Source organism: Vespa crabro, chromosome 5 (genome assembly GCF_910589235.1).
Source record: "Vespa crabro chromosome 5, iyVesCrab1.2, whole genome shotgun sequence".
NCBI classification, from domain to species: Eukaryota; Metazoa; Arthropoda; class Insecta; order Hymenoptera; family Vespidae; genus Vespa; species Vespa crabro.
In genome coordinates, this window is record NC_060959.1 from 7,569,908 (window position 1) to 7,580,531 (window position 10,624).

The 10,624-nt window shown below is 29.5% G+C and overlaps 1 protein-coding gene across 1 annotated transcript in view; it reads right to left on the minus strand.

Moving 5' to 3' along the window:
* Positions 1-6,184, minus strand: part of LOC124424136 (protein windpipe) — a 24,476-nt gene extending 18,292 nt beyond the window's left edge. Inside the window, exon 1 of the mRNA XM_046962733.1 lies at positions 5,795-6,184. The gene's annotated coding sequence lies outside the window, so the exon portion shown is untranslated. The remainder of the gene's footprint in view (positions 1-5,794) is intronic.
* Positions 6,185-10,624: the final 4,440 nt, after the last annotated feature.

Consider the following 10,624-nt stretch of genomic DNA (forward strand, 5'->3'; position numbering starts at 1 on the left):
ACACGTCGAACGTTAAGCTAAACGCTTCAATAAATTAATACTTTCATCTAATATTCTCGATCATTTATTTTCCAATGAAAATATTCCTCTAGATATTGTCAATGAAAATTCGAAGGAGAAAAATTTCATTGAGAAATGATCATGATGGTGATAAATTTTAAACGAAATATTCGAAGAGATTTCTCTCGCTTATTAGATTTTTTTAATATTATTTTATTTATAAAACGTTGAACCTATTATTTAGTAATATGTTTTCTTTTTTTTTCCATTTCAGTAAAAAAATATTGGGAAATATTTTAAATGGAGTTTATACAATCTTTATGCTAATAATACTTATAACAGTCAGCTTGTAAATTGGCTCGTAAACAAAGTACTAAAGCAATGGACAATTTTTAACAAGGCACGTTAAATTACGTATATTTCGGTACACAGTTGACATGCAATGTATAAAATATACCACAAAAAATACTTCCGCATTCGCATTGATATGAAAATAATGACGTCAATTTTTTACCTTATTGTTAGATAACTCAACATGCTTTTCAATTATTTTAGAAAAATTTAGTTCACTTGTTCGATGGCAACAACAAGTCTCTTTTTCCACGTTTTATATGCTAATTCTTGACACAACACCTTTTATCTTATACTTTTTTATCTTGACATATTCGAAACACGATTTAGATCTTTAGTTATACCAAACAGTAATATCATTGTTTTATCGACCAGGAAAAAACAGATTACTATTATTATTATCATTAATACATAAAAAAAGAAAAGTTTCCATGCTAAATATATCCTACAATATACCAAACGTAAAAAGAAATTAAATATCATAAAATTATTACCTTTTATCGTTATTTATACTTCTGACATTTTAATAACTTGTGTAGAATTATAAATGATTAAGTACTAAATCAATAAAAAGAAGAGAAAAAAAATATATATATATATATATGTGTGTGTATATATATATATATATAAATTTTCAAGTATTCAAAATATTTTAGTAAAAATGCAAATTAATTCAAAATATAATTTTACAAAATATGATATTTTTAAGAAATTTCATTGGAATATTATAAATCTTAATTTTAATCATATTACGATAAAAATCTAAAAATATAATGAAAGAGAGAAAGAGAGAAAGATCGATGTCTCTTTGGAAAGGGATCCCCAATTGATAGAAAGAGTTGAGTCGAGTCAGCGTCAGTTTGGAAAGACAAGAGGACAAGAGTAGAGTACGAACGAAGAGTAAGAGACAGTACAAAGAGAATGTTCCAAGTTATAATCGATTGGTCCCAATTCCGGCCAATTATTGTCCCATCACTGTCAACACCGGTTCACTTATTGTCGGACGCTTTTTCTATGTTGGCAAGGCACATACTTGTTCACTCTCCACGCATATATATATATATATATATATATATATATATATATATATATATATATATATACATATATATAAATATACACATACACACACACACACATATATAATCAGATACGAGGACGGCCCATATGTCGAGCTCGATTCTTAAGCACTCAAGGTCGTAGCTTCCTTCTTCTCATCATCTTCCTCCTCCTCCTCCTCCTCCTCCACCACCTCCACTTCTTCATTCTCTTTCTGCTTCTCTTTCTGCCTCTTCATCTCATCCTCGTCCACTTGAGAATTTCTTATACAAAGATTTCAAAGCCGAGGCACGCGCTCGGATTTAGCAAAGCTCCGAAACGATGGATTACCTGTCTCTTCGCGCGATTGGTTACGATTGCGTGAAAGAGACACCGAAAGAAGACCCGCTGCATACGAGAGAGATAGAGTGAAAGAAAGAGAAAAGTACGAATGAAAAAATGAGAGAAAGAGAGTGAGAGAGAGATAGAGAGAGAGAAAGAAACTGACAGAGACAGAGAACTGACACGAGGCCACGCACCTAATCCCAAGCGAAAGATCTTGAGTCATGAGCTTTGAATGCTAGACAGACGCAACCTTCCTTTCGCTTAAGATCGAAGAAGAAATTTGTTTTAAAAGAAAAAAAAAAAAAAAGAAAGAAAAAGGTAGACAAACGAATCTACCTCAATACTCGAAATATTGACCGATTTTCAAATAAAAAATTAATACTATTTTTATAAAAATTTTTATCTTTATATCGTCTCTTAAAATTTGATTTCTTACAATCTTTCCGATATCAATCGTCTTTATCTTTTTTTGTTTTTTTTTCTCTTTCGTATATTTTTTTCAAACAAAAATAGTTTCTTATTTCTGTGATACAGAGGATATGTTAGTTCTGACATAAGATAAAATAAAAAGATCTTTTTTTACTTCTATACTGATATATTACATTGTGTGTAATAAATCGAAATTCGAAAGGCATTTTTATAGATACGAGTGTAAAAGTTCGATTGTAAAATAAAATTATTTTCTAAACGATGAATCATTAATTAAAATGACATAAATGAATTTTATCCTAAAATTTTTGATCATTCTTGTCGCCATGAACAGAATAAAAAAAAATCTATCGAAAGACAATATTTTCTTGTTTTTTCTTAAAAACGAGATTTGAGATTTAAAAAAAAAAAATCTAAAGGGAAAGCAATAAAATAATATCGTAAGAGATTCTCAATTTCGATTCGATATTCAAAATATTGAACGTTCGAAGTAGACTCAGTCCTCTCGATGGTTTTTACAAAATTTTTTGGTAAAGACAAACTTGCCATTGACGTCATCGAGAAGCAAACGAGTCATCGAGCGTAAAACTTTTAAGGTATTATTCAACGAGCAATAAAGTTGATTAAATGACTACATTCAATAATAATTCTTAGCAATACGAAATGACCTTAAAATAGTTTAATATCTGTTATTTTTATCGGAGTTACGTATACTGGACAATCGAATCAAGGCGATAAGAAACTTTCAAAGCTGTAAAACAAATTATATTATATTTATCTTTTTCATTTTTATTCAATTTTATTTTATTTTTTTCATTTTTATTCAATTTTATTTTATTTTTTTGTTTTTCTTCATGTCTAATCAATATACAAAATATTATACGTGTATCATATTCAAATTTTTTTTTGTCATAATTGAAATTACCTTAGCATCTCATATTTATTCAATTATTTTTATATGTGTTTACAACAAACGATTACAGTAAATATACAAAAAATTATAGTTAGCGTCGGACGTCATTGGAAAAATATAAGAATAGTAAATAAGTTAGTTTACGACGAACGTTAGTGGCAGGAGTCATACGAGAAATAACCGATGACGTAGTTAAGAATGGAGTAGGGATATTCATGAATGAAGCTTCAGGAGAAACGCCACACGAGACGTGAAACACTAAATTTTTTTCTCGTAATACAAGACATTCGTTCCGCGTATGTATGTAAAAGATAACAGATCGATCTACGTAGAAATAGAAACAATCATGTGTAGTCATTCGATCAGCTTAGTAATTGTCTTCTGTGAAAATACCTGTACTGAAAGCAACATTATATCTTCAAAAAAAAAAAAAAAAAAAAAAGAATGAGAAAATTACAATGGAAAAATAAGGCAAAAGAATGCACACAGTTAATGATCAAATTCTAAAACTATTTCATTTCGAAATTTTATCTACTTAAGCTTATTATCTAAGAATTAATGTAAAATGTTTGAAAAAAGAAAAAAAAAAAAGAGTAATTGACTTTTAAATACATTCGGGAAATCTTTGATCTATTCTGTTTACTATTGTAAATATATAAAATAATTTTCTAACGAATCAATTTCTAATCTTTCACGTTGAACAATTAACTCTACATATCTCCAACAGTTCCAAGTATACGACATGTATATATTTACAATAAAATAAGTTTGTGAAAAAGAAACTTAAGCTAACTCATACACAGACACATATACATATACATATACATATACATATACATATATATATATATATATATATATATATATATATATATATACTTAGTTAGACTACGATCCAGGTATAGATTTCCTTAGAACGATTAAACGAGACAGTCGTCGTCGGTCATAAGAACGGAGAAGCTAGATATACCGCAGACTTCGTCTTCGTTTCACTGGAAAGTATACAAACGAGATACATCGAGGTGTCTTTACGCAGCTGTCGATATCGAGAATCCAAAGACAGTAAAACGATAGCAAGGTGATACGATCGATAAATCGTTTCGGTGATCCTTGAGAATTTAGTTCAGAAAAAATTATTCTCTCATTTTGTCCTCTTCAAGTATCTATCTACTTTGTAAGAAGATTAAAACAAAAAGATGTAAATGGAATTGAATGAATGAATGAATGAATGAATGAATGAACAAACGAACGATTCGAAGATTCTCGGATCGTGACAATGAACGCGTTGTAAATCGTATCTCTTCGAGCTTATACCTCCCGGTTAAACAATAGAATGAAACCATTCTGTGAGACTGAGAAAAAGTTAGAAAAGAATAAGAAGAAAGTACGAATCTCGAGATAAGTCCTCTCTTCGAACGAAGCGATTTAAAATGTAGAAACTAAGCAGAGAGAATCCTATCACACAGTGCTTCGTAACAAAGCGATCGCCACCCGCCGTTTTGACCCTGACTACTACCACGCTGCCTCCTGCTATTTGATTTCCAGCATTTCATTCTAATTTTAGTCAAACCTTCTCCTCTCTTTATCTCTCTCTCTCTCTTTCTCTCTCTCTCCCTCTCTCTTTCTCTCTTTTATTTCTCTTTCGTCAGACCGAAACCGGAAAATTTGTGACTACGCGGAACCAAAATGAAATTCAAAGACGTTCCTAGTACATTAACGAAATGTAAATATACATTATCGTGTGTCTTCGAATGAACTTGGAATCCATATATAATTTAATATAAATTAACGAGAACCCATTTATAAATTTTATCGTGAATACCCATCGCTGATTCATTTTCGAAAATCTGTCTACTTAAGTAGTCTTTTTTTTTTTTTTTTTTTTTTTTTTTTTTTTTTTTTTTTTTTTTATCGCAAGGGAATAAAAATGCCATGTATTCATTTTTCTTTTACTTATGTATTACTTTTTCTTTTTTTTTTTCTTCTTCTTTTTCTTTTTTTTCTTTTTCCTTTTTTATCTTTCAATTCTAATTCAGAGCATAATCCATCTGAGGAATTATATTTTTAACCTTTGCTCGCGTCCCGAACATAATGAGCAACCTAATGAGTGTCTACTGTTTCGACGACAGAAAAGAAGAAACTTAAAATGATATTATAAAGTTAAAAAAGAAAAAAAAAGAGTTAAAAAAAAAAGAATATGATAATGAAACGGTAATGTTCATTGAATTATTGATAACGAAAAAAAAAAAAAAAACAAACAAAAAAGCAAATAACCGATCGTACACAGTCTTTGCCTCGTAGGAAAAAAAAAGGAATTATTTCACAAGAGAACGATTTCCTACGATGTTTATGTTGGGAAAAAAGAAAAAAGAAAAAGAAGAAAAAACGATCTATCTACCCGTGACGACTTCGTTACGACTTTTTTATTAGAAAATTTATATTTATATTTCTTTTATCAAAAGTAGACAAAAAAAAGGAGAATTAATTAAACATTGAAAAAAGAAACCAAGAAATAAAGGAATCAGAAAGAAAGAAAAAAATCAGATCAAATCAAATCAAATTGAATGTTTAAAACATTAGAAGTAAATTAAAAAAGAAAAAAAAAAGAAGAAGAAGGAAGAAAAAGAAAAAAAGAAAAAAAAGAAAATTGCTGATTATCCTTATAACGAAGAATTTATCCTTTTAACAGACTTGTATTGAGATTGAAATTGGACTCACCTCCAGGTGATCGAGATTCGATGAGAATAGATCCTTTTATTGGCTCAAGTTCACTTTATCCCGAATTTTCTTTCCACAGAAAAATAAATGAACACAATAGAAAATGTAGAATGAGGAGGAACAGAAGAATAAGGAGAAACGGAAGGAGGTGAAAGAAGAAGGAGAAGAAGAAACGGAAGTGAAAGAAAACGAAGAAAAAGAAGAAGTAGAAGAAATGACGGAAATAAAGTTCGAAGGGCAGAAAGGATCGTGTCGTAGGACCGATCGCGAAGGTTCGCGCGAGACTGGCTGGAGCCGCGTTCTTCGATCAGATCGAAGCCACCGAAAGAGAGAAAGATACACGTTCTATCGTAGCCTGAGGCCAACTTAGGACTGTGGACTCTGACAGTACACCGCGAGTCCTCCTCTCGCTCTTTTTCTCGCTCCTCCTCCTCCTCCTCCTCCTCCTCCACCTCCTCCACCTCCTCTTCTTTCCAACTGCTCGCTCGGTAACTCTCCTTCTCTTTCTCTCTCTCTCTCTCTCTCTCTCTCTCTCTCTCTATCTTTCTCTTTCTCTTTCTCTCTGTCTCTGTCTCTGTCTCTCACGCACACACACACTTTTTCTTTCTTTCTCTTTTACACCAACGAACCAACCAACTCTCCTCACCACGTCTCTCTGTCTCTAACTCCCCACCATGTCTACCATACCGTGGTACACCAAGCTTGGTAGCACCAAGAGATCGGGATAGGTGTACAAGATCGTTTCTACTGAACCAGAGAAACCATTCGCAATCGAGACACGCAGGATTCTCTCTTCGTTATTCTTTTTCGTTTTGTTATCAATTACACTGATTTTATGATATATGTATGTTTCTTTGATATTTCTAATATTTCTATTCCTATCTATGAAATAGATACTAGTTTTGTTCTAATAATAACGTTCAATAAATCGATCTAACAATTATTTTTAACGTAATTCTTTAATCGACGAATATACATATGTGTATACATATCTACATATATATATATATGCATTTTATCATTTTATATATATATATATACATATTATATATATATATATTATTATATATATATATATATATGTATATATATAATGATAAAAAGTAATTGAAAAATAGTTAATCAAATTATAATCGTCGGTTACTCGATTTGATAATATTTCACAGTTAATTATTACTTCTTGATTGAAATATGATTTATTTCGATAATATTGTCTACGAAGAGCTAAAAATGATAAATGCATAAGAAATATATATTCAGATAACGATTAAAACTTCGTAATAATTATAAGAACGACTATATTTAATTATGATAAATCGAATGAAATAAAATTTAACGAATATATTTAATAACTTACACACGTCTTCTTTCTTAAAGATATCAATTAGATCTGTGTAGATTCAGTATGTACGTACATATGATCTTTCAAGTCATACATGTACATTCTTTGACCCATAATATTTACAAATCTATTTTATAAATTATTTACAATGTTCGATCTCAATGTATTGAAACTCGTGTTATTATTAGGACAAACGAGAAAAATACCGACTAGTTTACCGAAAGACTATTATATGTTTCTCTTATCTTCGAACGAAGAGTGGGGGGGGGAAAGTTTAAGTAAAGCGTTTTAGATTATTTTCAATAACGTTACAAACAGTCAAGGTGAAAGGATCAACGACACGTCACGATCTATCACGACACGACTCGTTTCGTTTATTCTCCGTTAGTTGATTTTCTATCTTTCGCGATCGTTAGTCTTACGTGGACAACGACGAAGATGACGAAGATGACGAAGACGAAGAAGAAGAGGAAGACGAGGACAACTCTCGACCGGCTTCACGTATTCTCCGTTACTATAATAATCATAGCTCGAGTCCTTCCAAGTCAAAGTGTCCTTCGTCTTTACAACAGACCTAGTTATTAAATATTTTTAATGCAAATCTTACAGGAAATGAATGTCATTCATTTCGAACAATAGAAAGTAATATAGTAATAATGACGATATTTTTCTAGGTGCGACATACGTAACATCGAATATCTAGGTTAATTACTATTTAAAAATAGACACAATCTATCTTTTATATCTCTAATAAAATATATGTAAGTATATATGTATGTATTAATTTTGCGTACGCGAAAAGAATTAAACATTAGTTTTATATAATAATTGTTTCTACGTTGTAAGAAATCTTTCGAGTAAAACACATACATATATATATATATATATATATATATATATCCGAGCTGATAAATAAATATTTAAAAAAGTGTATATATATATATATATAATATGATATCCTTATTACAAACATTTATATTATAATCATACATACATACTGAATTCTTAATATATGCTATAAATTATGGAGATGATATTGTTTGGAAATAATTACTTTCTACTTCTTAAGTTCATAAATCTTTAAGTATTTCAATTAATTATCTCTATAATTAGACTCGTAATTAATGTATAATATTTTATAATTAATTTATAATAGTATATATGGCGTAGTTATATTTAAACGAGCTACAACAAGATATCATTTTTCAAATAGTAATATAAACAAGTTTGGTTAAAAGGGAGATTGATAATAGAATGTTAATAATTCATCGATTTTTATTATTCGAATTGTCATTCGTTTCACGACGTTTTTGAATCGAAAGGAAACGATCTAACAGTACGTATGTTATGCCCTATAAAAATTCTATACGTAAGTATACATGTACATACTATGTAATGATTTATTAATCAGGAAGCATATACTTAAACTTCCGATTAATCAAGGAACCGCTGCTTTCCGTTTAACGTAACATAGAAGGGACTACTATTTCACTAAAGTTCAATGCGTCTTTCCTTATTGGGATTTCCTCTTTACCTTTTCATTCTTATTACATGTTCCTGTTACGAATGTAAAATGCATAGTTACAGGTGTGTCGAGCACGAGCGTCCTGTCGAGAAACGAATGCTATTTATTGTTTCGACGAAGAACGCGACTGACGTGTCCTACAAAATAATTCTACATCAGAAGTTTCAACAGTCGGAGTTTTCTAAACCTTACGTATGTATGTAGATCATTATGTGATTGAAATTATAATATTTTTCTTAATGCATATACGTATATATATTTTTGTATTACTTGTTATACATATCGAAAGCAGAATAACCAGTTAAACACGTTTATTATAATGCATTACTTAATTTATTACATAAAATAATAGACAGAAATTAATATTTTTATGTATATTATATGATAATAACATAGGTATACGTAGAAATATAAAGAGAAGATGAGATACACACACACACACACACACACATATATATATATATATGTATATATATGTATATAATTTAAATGGCTCATTTCTTATAAAATTATTATTCGATATAACACATTAAGAAAGAGATTAACGAAATCATTTGTATGTATAAATACGAAACTACTGTGAAAATGTCCCGGATACTTCCCGGTTATCTTCTAATCCGACCTTGATATACTGATGCGTTACTATGTAATATCATGAATGTACTTCGCTCGGCACTTTTCTTACGAGCTGGGACGAATTTATACATAAGGAAGCGCAGCAGTCTCTTCCTAGTAGATACAAGTTTCCTCCTTTCTATATATTCGATGATATTTTGTACGATCGACGTTGCACGTTACTATTCCTCGTGGGACATTAGTATCATGTAACAGAAAACTCGTATGCACTTACGTAGAATCTCTTTGGTTAACTTATACATTATAATTCAAATCGATTTTCTTCTAAATTAGTATTACATTTTATTTGGAAGAAAAATTTTGAACTTTTCTATGAATAGACGAATAATAATTTATCGATCGTGAAAATTTAGTCGAATAGAGAAAAATTAATCGATATTAATTTAATACGAGATAAGGGTCATATGAAATTTTAATGATATAATTTTTTGATTATTTTATTTAAACACTATGAAAATGATAATATTAATATCTATATATGCAAATTTGTAAATAGAATATCAAAATTTCTAACATTATTCATTAATATTTTTCCCTATAGAATATTAAATGAAATTTATCGATCTACATACATACATATAATATCTTTGCCATCTTTCAGGAAATTATTTGATTAGATTTATAACGAATCGTAAGATTTAAAATTGTTACAAAAATAATCTATACACAGGGTATATAGACTTTTATAATATTTTTTATTTTATTCTTCGAAATAACATATTAACGATTGATAAAAGTAAACAATGTTTATGTGTCTTCTTATGTATAGATTATTAGTAAGTCATTCTTCGACGAGGAAGTAAAGTACAAGAGGATTAATTTGAAACAATATAAAATGTTTTATTTTACCACTCAACGTGTTCGACCGGAACAAAGATGAAACAAGACATGGAATGGCAAACGTTGTAATTGCGAAACGCTTGATATACGCAGCCATTAACGCGAAAGCCGTTCTTATCGACTTCAAAGTTATTCCTCTATCCCTCTCGATGTGACTACCCGCATACCAACTAAATATTAAAAAAAAAAAAAAGAAAAATACAAAAAAAATAAAGAGAGAGAGAGAGACTTAGGTATCGACAATTATTTATAGGATATATTAAATATAATTTCATATATATATATATATATATATATATATATATATATATATATGTGTGTGTGTGTGTACGAGTAAACGTTTGATTAGAAACTTCAAATAATTACTATTTAATTTTATTTAATTTTCAGAATTATTTTCTTTTTCTAATCATTTAGTTGTTCGACCGTTCACTTAACGTCAAGTAGAGATTGTTCTAGTTATTTTCTTAACGCTCATTATGGTTAG